A 15,379-nucleotide genomic window follows, 5' to 3' on the forward strand; every position below is an offset into this window, starting at 1 on the left:
ACTCTTTACGTACCAAATCCTAATTTGTGGGCCTCTCGGTGACATGTTTATCTAGTAACATATATGTTCCAATAACGTCACTCCATAAAACGCTTAACTCCATATAATTTTTTAGTCTATTTTTTACTATAATGCCTCTTAATGCCCTTCGATCTGCTTCGGTTATTTGACTTTTTCCTACATTTCTAGGTTTTGTGACGACCGAACCTTTTCTATCTTCTGACTATATTTCTTACATTATAGCGTGACAATTCCAACAGATTCGCGATTTCCGAATTAGATTTTCTAGAAGTAAAAATCTAATAATGATTGAACAAATGTTCTCATCGATCTTTACCTCGACCCATTGTACAATCCACAAACGGCAAAAAGCTTTAAAATACTACAAAATACATTTACTGACAATATTATTGATGTCATTTTCCATAGTTGCCTTTGGATTTAATATGTTGTTATATAAGTGAATGCCGCATGTCCATAGACATTCCCTCAAATTGTTTTTCGTTTCTTGCAGAATTCTAAGAACATTTTCCTGTCCTACTCAATATTTCGAATATTCTTCTTTTAAATCTGGCAGATATATTTAGGGCATGCTTTTCCTATATTATTACTTAAATATTTTTTTATTGCTCATCTTCTTTTTGTACTTTGCGTACCATATTAGAGTTATCCGACTTGGCGATCATCACTACAAATGCTTCTCAATCTTCTGCTACATGGAATAATTGTCCTGCATTTTATATCTCAGTCTATTTACGAATTTTTTTAACAAAGAAACCTAAAAATATTCTGTATCGATTTTCTATCACTATATACGTCGCAGATAAGACATTTTCCGGTGTTTAACAGTTTTTAGCTATTCTCTATCTTTGTTGACCCTCCTTCGTACTTCCCCATTAATGTGTCTTGCTGTTCAAGGTATCTTCCGCATCCATCTATGAATCCATATTTCCAATGCTTCAATTCTTAATGCTCATAGATACCTGCAAGACATTAGGTTTACTCAGAAATCATGTAAACAATGTTAGTAAAACTAACAAATTACTAAAGTCTCTCCACTAAACAATCGTTTACTGTATTTCTAAACTAATTTTTGAGCTACTGATTAAAAAAAAACTATTAAATTATTATGTTGATAAGAGCAGTAACAATAGACTATTATTACTGGTGCCAAACTATAAATGCAAACCCTTGCAACAATGTTTATTCATCTCTGAATATACACATAACTATGTCTTATAAAATCATCGTCGTGAGCATTTTACTAGCAATATTTCTAGTGCAGGACACTAATGGTTTCTATAGAAGAGAACGTTCACAAAAATTGGACTGCTACTGCATCCAGCATTGGAAATGTCATACACAGATCAATGTTTCGTAAGTATATTATATATCAAAAATAAGGGCATATATATGGGCAGGAAAGTGAAACTCTTTCACTTCTTTTATCAAGCTTTCGCCAAATTTATTTGCTTCTTCAGGATATGCTAAAATATGGTATCAGTAAGTACAATGAAATTAGAATTAAATAACTATTATTATTAAATAACTAATTATAAATATAATTTTAATAAGTTAAGTTTTAATGTTTTGTCAATTTAAAAATTTAATGGATTAACCTCATGTTGTAAGTTTTTATACTAGTTTAATACAATGTTATTTAATTCTAATATCATTGTATTTACTGATACCATATTTTAGCATATCCTGAAGAAGCAAATAAATTTTGCGAAAGCTTGATAAAAGAACAAAGAGTTTCACTTTCCTGCCCTATTAATGACTGCAACCTCAAAATAAAACTTTATTTTACATAACGTGTCATTCAATAATACCTAACTACTGTGTATATATATATATATATATATATTATATATATATATATATATATATATATATATATATATATATATATATATATATATATATATATATATATATATATATATATATATATATATATATATATATATATATATTATATATATATATATTATATATATATATATATATATATATATATATATATATATATATATATATATTGAAATGATAAAGCAAAACCTAGGATATAAGGTTTTAATCAACACAAATTGTACATATAATGTTAACAAAAACAATAGAAATTAATATGGCAGTGACAGTAACTTCTTTCAAACACTGAGAGCATAAAGTTGCCTACAATATTGGAAGTCTACAGCCAAAGCAATACTAAGGAGGTTAATATCACATCATTCTCCCACACTATAGTCTTCCAAATACCGTGGTAAATGACGAATTCTTTCAGATCTTCTAGGTAGTGCTGAAGAGGAGGCGATAAGCTCTGTTCAGAATTCATTGGGGGTTCTTGAAGAAGTAATGAATCCGGTGGAGGGGGAGATGTAGATGTATCTGGCAGGGGCTGCACGTTTTGCGTGGTTGTATTGGATGAGGAATCATTAATACTTGAATGTAACTCATGTGGGTCTTCTACGAACACTGATTCTTGACCTGATATATCTAGTATTTCTAGTACTTGTTCTTCCGATCGAACCTTTCCATCAAGACAGGCCCAGATTTTGCTAGCCATGACGGTATTGTATTCCCATTTGGAGATCGACGTGTGTGCACGAACATCCTTTCATGATGCGTACAGTTAGTTGCGGTACACAACAGTGAACGAATGGAATGCAGCACGACAGGTAGGTATTGTTCCCAATTCTCAATAGGTGCTTCATGTGATTCACAGGCCAGTTGAATAGCTTTCCAGGCAGTAGAATTCAACTTCTCCACTTGACCATTTCCTTGAGGATTATAAGCAGTAGTTCTACTTGTTGCGATTCCTCTGGAGTTGAGAAACTCTTTGACTTCAGCTGACAGAAATTGAGTCCCCCTAACCGAATGAATGTATGCATTCCAAACATCATGGATAAGTTATTTCAATTCTTGATTATTGTTTTGGCACTAATGTCACTGCATGGGAAAGCAAATGGGAATCTGATATACTCATCTTTTACCGTAAGAATATAATGATTATTGGTATTCGAAGGCACTGGTCCTTTAAAGTCAATACTAAGGCGTTCGAAGGGAGATGTGGCTTTTATAAGCTTTGGAAAAAGCCCCTCATTCTTAAAGTATCTCGGCTTAATTTTAGCACAATCCCCACAGTCACTAGTCATAGTCTTGACTTCATTGAGAGAGAATGGCAAATTCTTTAATTTTATCCAATGAAACATACGTGTTACCCCTGGATGACAAAGTGCAGTGTGAAGTGACTTGAGTTTTGATGCACCTGCCGCTGTGGTAGTAGCACAAGAGCATATGCGCGATAAAGCATCCGCTGCTTGGTTGTCTTTTCCTGGTCGATACACAATGTCATATTTATAAGGTGCCAATTCAAGTCGCCATCTTTGTATTTTCTCATTTTTAATCTTGCTGGAATGCTTCGTGTTGAACATAAATGTTACAGACTTTTGATCAGTAATGATTGTGAAAGGCTTTCCTATAAGAAAATGGCGCCACTTCTTTAGAGATTCAACAATAGCATATGCTTCTTTCTCCACAGCAGAATGGTTCAGCTCACTAGAGTTAAGTGATCTTGAAAAGAAAGCAACGGGTCTGGAATCCTGACTCAAGGTAGCAGCAATTTAGTGTTGTGAAGCATCAGTTTCAACAACAAATGGCATATTTTCGTTGATAGCGTGAACAGATGACTTTGCAACTATAGATTTCAGATTTTCAAAACAAGATAAAGCATCTTCGTTCAATGGAAAATTGTTGACATGAGCTAATGTGTGGACCCTTTCGGAAAATTTGGGAATCCATTTTGAATAATGGGCAAACATACCTAATACCCCTCTGAGAGATGAAGTGTCATTCGGAGGAGGCATTTTTAATAAGGGTTGTAGTCTGCTAGCATCGGGCTTTATGACATGGTTTGGTCCTATAGTATAACCAAGTAAGTTTATTACTGTTTGATTAAATTTGCTCTTGGTTTTGTTTAGTGTCAAGCCATATTTGTCTGTAGCCTTCAGAAAGTTCTCAAGATTTTTGTCATGTTCTACCTTCGTCTTACCACAAACAGTTATCTCATCAAGATAGGCATATGTCCCTTCAAGGTTTTCTGTGCGTATGAGCCAGTCGATTGGTCTTTGGAAACTGGATACACCATTGGTAACACCAAACGGAATGCGACAAAATTGGTACAGTTTCCCAGCGGTTTCAAAAGTTGTGTACATCTTTTCATGTGGAAGTATTGGAACCTGATGGTATGCACTTTGGAAATCTATTGCACTAAAGACAGTGAATTGTGATACATTGGAAACCATTTCCTCGATATTTGGCAGTGGATAGGCATCAAGTTAAGTGAACCGATTAATTGTATGAGAATAATCAATGACAAGCCGCTTCTTGTGAGTTTCGTTTTTGGTGATAAGCACTTGCGCTCTCCAAGGGGACTGACTTTCTTCAATAATGCCATCATTTACAAGCTTCTTTACATCATTTTTAATAAAAATCTGATCTTCAGCACTATTCCTGCTCGATTTTACTGCGATAGGTTTACAATTTGAAGTCAGGTTACAAAATAAAGGAACTGCAGGTACTGAGACTTCAATTACACTACATACCTTGAATACTTCTTTAGGTCCTCCAAATTCAAACTCTAGACTTGAGTGGTTAAATAGAACATCATGACCAATTATAATATCAGCACAGAGATTTTTAACTATAAGTAAATTAATGTTGTCGTAGGAGTGGTCACCAATTTTAATATTTTGAGTAGTCACACCTTTAACTTCAGAGGTGTGTGATAATGAGGCCATAGAAACTGTCTGAATACAAGGCTTCCTAGGGAGTTTGCACATGTTAGCAAAGTCTTCATTAATAAAACTGACAGAGCTACCAGTATCTATAAGGGCATCAGCACGAAGACTTTTTATAGATGCAGGCACTATAGCTTTTTTCAATGAAGCAGGATTAGCAGCAATAATGCAGGCTATGCAGTTTTCATAGCCTTTAAATACGTTGGCAGATGCACTAGTGCTCTTGGAGCAGCAAACCTTTGCAAAGTGTCCCTTTTTATTACAGGATTTGCAAATGGATTCTCTCTGGAGCAGGACAGTTCTTCCTTGAATGTATTGGCCCACCACAGAAAAAACGTTTGTGTCCTGACCTAGAAGAGTTAGTAGAGTTGGTAGCAGCTCACAGTGACACATTCAGAATTTGTTGGAGAGCTCTGTAACTCAAATTGATAGTTACCAGAGAGCGCACTACGTGTCGAATGTTGATTTGAATAAACCTGAGAGTTGAGTTCTGCCATTTCCATTGAAATAGCTATATTGTAAGTTTCTTCTAAAGTTAGTGTTAAACTCTCTAACAGTCTCGATTGTATCTTTGTGGATGTCATTCCAGCGATAAAAGCTCCACGGATTGTATCCTTTTTATTAGTATCAGCATCTACAGCAGTAAAATTGCAGTCTTTTGCTAACTGTTTTAAAGATTGCATATAAGAATCGATAGACTCATCTGTCTGTTGTCTTCTAGTGGTTAATATGTGACAAGCATGAATAGTATTGTTTGGTTTGATGTATATTTTGTCAAGAGTTTAAATGGATTCGTTGTAAGTGTTACAATCACTTATATATGTATATACTCGTGGCGAAATATGATTTATTAACAGTTGTAGCTTAGTATCATTAATATCTAGGGGTGGTACAGCAGCACTATCAGCAGAAACAGCGGAAGTGACAATATGGGCAGCTAAAAAGTTCATAAAAGTTCTTTTCCATTGGTCCCATTCCTTTGCTGTTGATTTCACAGATGGATCCCCGTCGAACCTCTCGGGATACTTCTCCATTTATGTTGATTAAATTGAAATGATAAAGCAAAACCTAGGATATAAGGTTTTAATCAACATAAATTGTAGGCAAAAATATAGACAAAAACATAAAAACAATAGAAATTAATATGGCAGTGACAGTGACTTCTTTCAAACACTGACAGCATAAAGTTGCCTACAATATTAGAAGTCTACAGCCAAAGCAATACTAAGGAGTTTAATATTACATCATATATATATATATATATATATATATATATATATATATATATATATATATATATTTAGAATAACCCAATTCACCTAGTCCGAAAATGCTTTCAGAAACCTTCTAGTAAGAAAAACGAAAACTGTATTTATCATCCAGTGTTGAATTGATTTTGTCAATTGCAAATTTCTAGTACCGGTTATATTATATATTATTGCATATTTCTTTTGTTTTTAACTTTTAAGCATTCGTTATACTATTATATTAAATTTTCAGGTATTCTAGTACTGAAAGGTGCTCTTACTATAAGTCAGTAGGGTACACCATTTTCTATAAAAATCGATTTGAAAATTTATCGTTTTTTGTGTTATGAAAGTTAAATTAATAGGTAGGTACCCTAATTAATTTTATAAATTATCTTTTGTTTCAATTAATACAGCACACAATTCCAAAAAAAAGTTTGGGAAAAGAAGCAAAAAATCAAATTGAAACAAAATTTTATTTAAAGGATTTTAAAAACAAAGTATTCACTACGGTAAAACGAAACTAACACAAAAGTACTAACATCAAAATTAGATAGTTACAAAAGATGCTCGATGTGATGACAATTAGTCTCTATGCATTAATTTGCCCTCTTGCTTAGAGAACGCCGAATTCTTGCAAAAAATCCTATTTCTTCATTGGTTAATTACTACTTAAATGGGAATAAGCCACAATTAAAGGTTAAAATACGTTTATTGACGTTTCAATTTCCACTTCGGAAATCCAAAGTGGAAATTGAAACGTCAATAAACGTATTTTAACCTTTAATTGTGGCTTATTCCCATTTAAATAGAGTAATTAATTTAAAATGCCACAAGAAAATAGCTTCAGAACAATATTAAGAAACCGTTATGGGCCCAGCGTTATTCAAAATTTTCGGAGATTGGAAATTCTATACAAGAAATCTTAATTGGTTGTTAGCATATTTTATTCTTAGCCAGAGTTGTGCACGATTTTGTATCGGAACTGAATAAATAAATGCTTTTATGTATCATCAAACACAATAATCGCAAGTATTAAAATCCAGCGACCTTGCTGGCCAAGCAACTGGACCGCCTCTTCCAATACAGTGGTCTTCGTAGTTATTATCAAGAAAGTCTCTTACAGTCCTGCTAAAGTGGACCAGACAGCCGTAATGTAGAAGTCTTAAGTTTTGACCAATTTTTAAAGGCATATCATCTTATGAATCAAGTAAAATATTATTAACAGAATGTAAGTAATCAGCACCATTTCAACGAGCATTCAATTCCACAAGCCCAAGTAAATAATCTTAAATTACTCCTATCCAGACTTTTATGCTAAACCTATTCTGATGCTTAAATTCTTAAAAAACGTGGAGATTCTCAGTAATATACGAATCATATTGGGCATTATTCATATTAAAAATTCCATTTTTGTGCATGTAGCATTGTCGAAAACAAAATGTACCTGAAAAAATTATCATTTTGATTTTGTAACTATCTAGCGAAATCTATTAAGCTATTAAAATAACACCTTCTTGTGCTGTTGTTACATAATCATGTCATTCTCTTTAATTATTTTTTGGGACTACTAAACCTGTTTTTCTTAATCGTTGATAACTAGATTTATCTTTAATTAAAGATAAATCCATTTGCTTACTATGTACATTGCTATGTACATCAGATGAATATTATAATAAACAGTGCGGCTTCAATTAATGCAGCTGTTCATCATCTCAAACATCAAAGGCATTGGTTGAAATAGCTTATAAACAATACCACGATCATCACAAACTATATGGAATTTTCAATTCCGTGGAGTCAATACAGTTTATGATTACCTAAATGAGCTTATACAAGTCATGGATATTTTAGAGAATGACAAAAGTATAAAATTAAATTCAAGAATTGAGCAAGCCGGTGCATATAAACTTAGATTACAGAATAAAGATTTCGTATTTTGGTTAACAGTTTTTCATAAATCATGCCACATGTAGAAATCATTTTTAGGCAACTGCAGATGATTTATTAACGCTATTAAATTTACACTTACAAGTAAACTTTCTTACTTTCAATTAAGAATTCAATTAAGAACCCTGAGATGAGAAAAATATATATATTTATTCATCTGGTATCTACATTAAAATTCATTAAATAAATTTTTTGTTTTAAATTGCTAATTAGATCATGAATAATTTGACTTTGTGTATGGAATTTTAAAATTAAGTTATCATAATAATATATATACATACAAATATATATAAATATATATATATATATTTATATATATATATATATATGCATACATATATATATATATATATATATATATATATATATATATATATATATATATGCATACATATATATATATATATATATATATATATATATATATATATATATATATATATATATTGTGACGATTGGGGTTTATAGAAAATAATTTATAAGTTATATACTACATAATATTAGATATAAAAAAGTATTTGATTATTTTAAGAAGTTATATACTAGAGAATTTAATAAAAATATATTTATGTGAGGGCATTTTTAATAAATTAGCATATAATAAGTGTAAAAAGTTGTATTTTAATGTTGTAAATATATTTAAGTGAGCCATGTGCATAGGCAACCAACTATACAGTAAATTGACAGATAGAAATTAATCATAATACGAATATAAGTGGGGTTATAATAATAATGTTAGTTTAAAATGTTTAATTTATATATATTTAATGATTTAAATGTTTATTCTGATCTGAAAAGCCTAAATGTCAACAAAATTATGAATAGAAAAGAATGGAATTCTCTGGATCACCGGAGATGGCCATGTTTGCGAAATGGTTTGTTCCAGAAAATTCAGACATGTATTTAATAGAACAAATTGGAACATGATCTCTTACCAGATGGTTCTAGAATATCCAAAAAGATATAAATACCCGTGATTTGGATTCAAGATGGGAGTTTTTAGTCAGAAGTCAGGCGAGTTTAGTTGGAGTCAGTGAATCAGTTACAAATAGTACAATTGTTTAATATAGTGAGTTAAATGAAGATTAAAAATTATGCCTATATTTAATGCACATTTATAATTATACACAAATAATTATTGAAGATTATAAAAGTATATTAGAAGAATATTGGATGGACATTGGAAGGAATTAAAATTATATTATGATTGGAGATTAGTATAAATCAACTTATAATAATTGGATATTGGTATATTGAAAAGAAGAATAAATATAAATGGTGTTTGCTGGTTTGCTTGGTGGTGTATAAATGCTGGTGAAGAAAACTATATCTTAAATTGGTAGAAGCTGATAATTGGAAAAAGTAATTTCACAAAAACAAGGATAACCGAAGTACGAAGACATTCAGTGATGATTAGAATCTATATAGTGGAAAACAGTTCATTTAGGCATTCAGTGAAAGAAAGGTACAAAATTTTGTTAATATAATTTAGTTAGTGTCATAACAATTTCAATTTTGAAGATAGTTTGTTTAAATTTAACATTGTCTATAGAATTTAATTAGTTTTATAAGAACATCAATTTAAAGATAGTTTATTTTAAATTTACATTGGCTAGGTTAGATATATATGTGTGTTTCATAATAGTTATAATAAAGATAATTTAAAAAAGTACTTACAAACTAATTCTTTGAGAACCGCGATAAAAACCCTATATTATTAAAAATACTCATTGCTCATCATTCAAACAAACAACACATCATAACAATATATATATATATATATATATATATATATATATATATATATATATATATATATATATATATATATATATATATATATATATGTATATAATTTTAATTACCTGCATCAACCTATTTACACCAAACCTACATTTTAACACCGAAAGATAAAATTACCGTATTTGGTATCATTTTAGAGCCAATAGATGTTGCCGATATTAATACTTAATATAATATTTAGATACATAAATATCGATTGGTGTAATTTAGCAAGCAATTTAATTAAACCCAGCCTGTGAGACATACTCACCCCTAAGAATTACGTTCGGGTATCACAATTCATTTAAACGAGGTGTATTAACTCGAATAAAAACAGGAGTCACTCCACCGCGCTCTAATGCTTCAGACCATCCCTTTCCCCCCTATAGCACTCTGATGCGCGATAGGGCACAACTATCAGCCAAATGCTCTTCATGTGGGAGTCCTGGGTAATAGAACTCCCATGGTTTCCTAACCGAATTGAAAACTCAGGACAGCGCATTGTCGCTATAATCCTGTTATCTTACTGTGGCTTATCCTTGAACTAAAATTGCTTACTTGGGCCTCTCTATGCTCTAAGCTTTTTGTTGTTATATTTTTGTGGCTTGAGCCGGTTTTTGTTAGTAGTCTTTACAAGGATCTAGGGATCCCACCTTAAATTTTCACCTTTACCATGCGACATGCGCTATGCACCATTACGCAGATGATTTTAAGACTTTGACATTTTTGTTTCTCCTAACCTAACCTGTATCTTTTACCGATTAAAAAAGGAGATCAATGCTCATCATATTATAACCAATAAAAATAACCTTGGTCCATCCTTGGCCGTTTTCTTAGGTTGTTCAAAATTTCTATAAATATTTTGAGAACGATTTCAAAACATCAAACTTTGGTTAGTTAAAAAATGTGATTTTCATTACAACCAATAAATTGTGGCTTAATCCCATATAAACATAATATTTAAATTAAAAAAGAAGTTTAAAAAAGTTTCATTGTAAAAGATTTTGCTATTAGTGGGAATAAAATGTAAAGAAACATACAAAAAACCAGTAGAAGTACTCAATGTTTGTCAAATAAAACAAGAAATAGGCTTTTTGAAAGAGGAAAGAAAGAATTTTGGAAATTAAGAAATATATTATGAATGATATGAAGGATAAAATTTTCTTTTAAATTAAGAATTAGTTGTAAGTTTTTTATTTATGAGATTTGCTAGTCATCATTTTAATCATAATTTCGATAAGACTACATAAATGAAAGATTATAATTGGTTAATTAAACATCTAGCTTAAATTTAGTTTTCAAATAAATTGTCAATTTATTATTTCTTGAAAACAAAAGCAAAAATTTTAAAATCATAATATGCGTAATGGAGCATCGCGCAGATCGCATGGTAAAGGTAAAAATTTAAGGTGGCCTCTTTTTTAATTTAAATATTATGTTTATATGGGATTAAGCCACAATTTATTGGTTGTAATGAAAATCACATTTTTTAACTAACCAAAGTTTGATGTTTTGAAATCGTTCTCAAAATGTTTATAGAAATTTTGAACAACCTAAGAAAACGGCCAAGAATGGACCAAGGTTATTTTTAATGGTTATAATATGATGAGCATTGATCTCCTTTTTTAATCGGTAAGATACAGGTTAGGTTAGGAGAAACAAAAATGTCAGTCTTAAAATCATCTGCGTAATGGTGCATAGCGCATCTCGCATGGTAAAGGTGAAAATTTAAGGTGGGATCCGTAGATCCTTGTGTAGTCTTTTGATTTTTTTTGGTGGCCCACGCTGTACGTTGCGATTGTCCACGAGTTTTTTAAGCTACGAACTATCTTCTTGGTGCGTTGTTTTTGTTGTTTTTTGTAGTGTTTTCTCTCTGGTGTTTTGTTTTCTCTCTGGTGTATTTACTGATTTTCTCTCTTGTACGTTTGGTTTTATTCTACTATTTGTTGTTTGGGTCTCTTGTGCTTCCATCTGTGGAAAGCGTCGTACCTCATGATCTCTTGCAATATGTGACTAGGATGATTCTCTATCTGCGCGAACTTTGTCCTTGCTTTTTCCTTCATTATGTCAGTCACTATAATTTGTTGTAATTCTCTGAAGAGGAATCTTTTGCAACGTATCTCGGTACGTTGATTGCTTCTCTTAGGCTGCTGTTATGTGCCGCTTGTATTTTCTTTTTTGTTGTGTTACATATGTGCCCCATGTTAGTATACAAAGAATTATTATTAATATTAAAATATTATTTATTAATCTTATTTTTGTTTTTATTCTGAGTTAGCTTTTTCCAAATTTTTCAAGATAGGGGCATTAATATTTCTAAGTGATTTATTTATATGTTTAATAATTTTTACAGGGAATTTTACATTATATATAATTGTATTGAAAAAAAATTGTATTATATTTATTTCCTTTTTTCCTGAATTGAATTCTAATATATATATATATATATATATATATATTATGATCTGCCTTTTCTTACTTTTTATCTATTTAATTACTTTAATTAATTATTTAAGTGTCGCAAATCATATATAAAAAAAAAAAAACAATCTCAGAGTGCCACTTTATAAAAATAATAAATCAGCTTATGTTATACTTATATTTTCTCGTGGCTTCAAATTATCTCTTAATTGTTCCTTCTCGGGATAAAATAAGGAAAGGAAATAAATAGAAATAACATAAATATACAAATACAAATATATTTTATTATCAAAAGAAATAATATGAAAATTTTTAAGTATTGCAATTTTTGTTCATATGTTTTTGTACAAACAATTCTGAATATTATAAAAACAAATTTTTTAAATTTATTATGCAATATTTATAAGTATTCTTTGAAGTAAAAAAAAACTTTTATAAACTTTAGACGGTATCTTAAATAGCGATAATTTTTGTTCTTCTGATAGTATAGAGCCTTTTATTTAAAACATACAAAAAAATTATGTCATAAAAATTATTTACTGATCTTTTAACTCACACACGACGATATCTTCTTTCGACCAGAACAGCTCCCCCTTGCTGAATATGTTAGGCTACCAATCAAAGCCTTCTCCGTTCTAAGTGTCCACCTGTCAGCATACCAGCAAACTCTTTCTCCAAAAACACGAGCAGGCCTCTTTTACCAGTACTCGTTTCAACAAACTCCAAAATTCTCTCATCTCTTTCATATACTAACAATCTTTTACTTGGACTTTATAGAATCCAAGAGGCATTCGACTTCTCAGCTTGGATCTATCTCTCGTTCCACCTTTCAGTCAATCACATCTAATTATTAAACTGCTGGCACTTGCTTCTAAATTGACTACACAAAACTTCAACTGCTTCTCTCCGATGACCATCACATAATCATCTTTTTTTTCCCAAACTTTCAAAACATTCACTCTCTTTTTCCATTCCAAACTCGCTAACCAATCAAAAAATTTCTATATCATGCCTCTTAATTGATTGAAAACTAAAGCATTGCTTGTAAACAAATTTCTTTGAAAATAATAACGATTTTTTGTGACTTACTTTCTAAATATAATAACTAGGTACCTGGCGGCTTTTGGCCTTTCCAGCGAAACAAAAACAAAGGCTTTTAAAACTTGTTTACCGGGAAACAATTGTCTATTCACTTTAAAGTATTTACTAACAAATATTTACAAATCGATCTACAGGGCGTTGGAAGTTTATGTGCCCGCGTTCAAAATCAAATTTTTATTCTATCTTTGATTGATAAAATGAATCATAACAATATATATATATATATATATATATATATATATATATATATATATATATATACATATTCATATATATATATATATATATATATATATATATATATATATATATATATACATAAATTTGTTAAATGCTAAACTATTTGTTGTTAATTTTAGCGTAGTCTGTATTATCCCTGACTGGGCTTGTTGTACGTATGCGTCACAGCCGAGAAAAGCTCCGTCGAAGCTTCTAGCCAGAGGAGGCCACTTCTGAATAAACAACCGGTTCGAGTGAACTCCAAAATGTAAACTGGACCGCTTTATGTATTATCAAATTAAGTAATATAAACGATAATATAGTAATGTAGCAATTAAATTAAAAATTTCATGTAATTTTTGTTTTTATTTTTTTATTAATATTCTATTTACTATATTAGACTATAATTATAGATCTAAGGCAATTTAGGAATTTCATGGTTTTGTATAGATGGTCAAATGACCTAGAAAAATCATAAAATCGAAAAATACTACCAATTGTGATTTTAAGATCGACTTAAATTTATCCGGTTTTGGATATTTAGCCTATGTATATAATCAACAATGGTATACCCATATATTTGTTGGTCAATTTTTCCTCACGATCTCTTTCTTTTCCTCATTTATTTCTTTATTATTCAAATATATCAAATGCAAAATAAACACAAAATAGTCAAATAAACATGGTTAGATAGGGAAATCAGATATGTCAAGTAAAGGAAATAAATATCATATCAAATGAAATATATAATTATTGGTAAACACAAAGTTTGCTACCGGAAATTTTTTTTATTGTTTCTATGTAATTTGGGTCTGCTAAATCCAAAAATGCCACCAGATTTTCTCCATTAGATTGTTTTAAGAAAATAAGATAACAGATCATATTTCTAACAAATAGGGTAATTAACCGCAGCAATACCTACATATATGTAGTACTGCTACCTATCAAATATACAATACACAAATGAAAAGTAAGATATTTATTGTTTAACAATATACTTACAAAAATCTTCACACATATCTGCCAAAAAACTTAACTTTTCATCTAACCTAACCAGCATCGTAGCACAAATCTCTTATTCGGCGTCATCTAAGTATTTTTTCCACTATATCCCGTTAAGCTTCGGATCTATTGTTTCCAAGAAAGTTATCCACAACTTTAACAAAAAAAAACCATGCATTACATTCAATTTCAGTTATCGTGTCTGTAAAACGCGAATCTTTGATAAGTTGTCGAATCTGAGGTCCATAAAATATTCCGACTTTAAATTTTTCTTAACTAAATGTAGGTAATTTGCTGGACAAGTATTCAAAACAAGGACAATTCTGTTTTAGCGCCTTTACGAATTGTTTCATCAGCCCTAGTTTAATATGTAACGGAGGTAATATTATTTTCTCTTGGTCGACCAATGTTTCGTTAACTACTTTAGCTTCTCCTTGAAGCAAAGCATCTCTAGAACGCCATTTTCTTCTACTTCAATTTTGGTCCTTAGCCCTGCTATCTCTTAGACACAGGAAACAAGGATATTTTGTATAGCCCCTTGTTGTCCCAGGAGAAAGGTCATCATCTTAAAATCAACACAGTTCGCCCACTTGTGTTGGTCATACTGATACATCAATTTTTTTTTAATAGTCCCTTAATATTGTTACAAAAAATCATATCATCTTACTGAGAAAAAAAAAGGCAAAAGATTTTTTTCTCTATTGTGGTAGTATGTAATTTTGGTGTCCGGGTGAAGAAAATTATTTTTCTTTAGTTTGGAGGCAAGCAACCCGGAAGCATCCTTTGAAAGGTTCAAATCTCTGATAAGATCACTTAGCTTTTCCTAAGTAAAGCGCTCAGGACGTGTTGAATCTCCTT

General features: G+C 30.7%; 1 long non-coding RNA gene across 1 annotated transcript; it reads left to right on the forward strand.

Annotated features, from left to right (window-relative positions):
- The first annotated feature begins 1,182 nt into the window (after window positions 1–1,182).
- LOC140440556 (uncharacterized) lies at window positions 1,183–13,875 on the forward strand. Its single transcript, XR_011950867.1, has 2 exons — window positions 1,183–1,377; window positions 13,660–13,875. It is a non-coding gene; the product is annotated as an uncharacterized lncRNA (long non-coding RNA).
- The last annotated feature ends 1,504 nt before the right edge of the window (window positions 13,876–15,379 follow it).

Source organism: Diabrotica undecimpunctata, chromosome 1 (assembly GCF_040954645.1).
Source record: "Diabrotica undecimpunctata isolate CICGRU chromosome 1, icDiaUnde3, whole genome shotgun sequence".
Taxonomy (NCBI): Eukaryota; Metazoa; Arthropoda; class Insecta; order Coleoptera; family Chrysomelidae; genus Diabrotica; species Diabrotica undecimpunctata.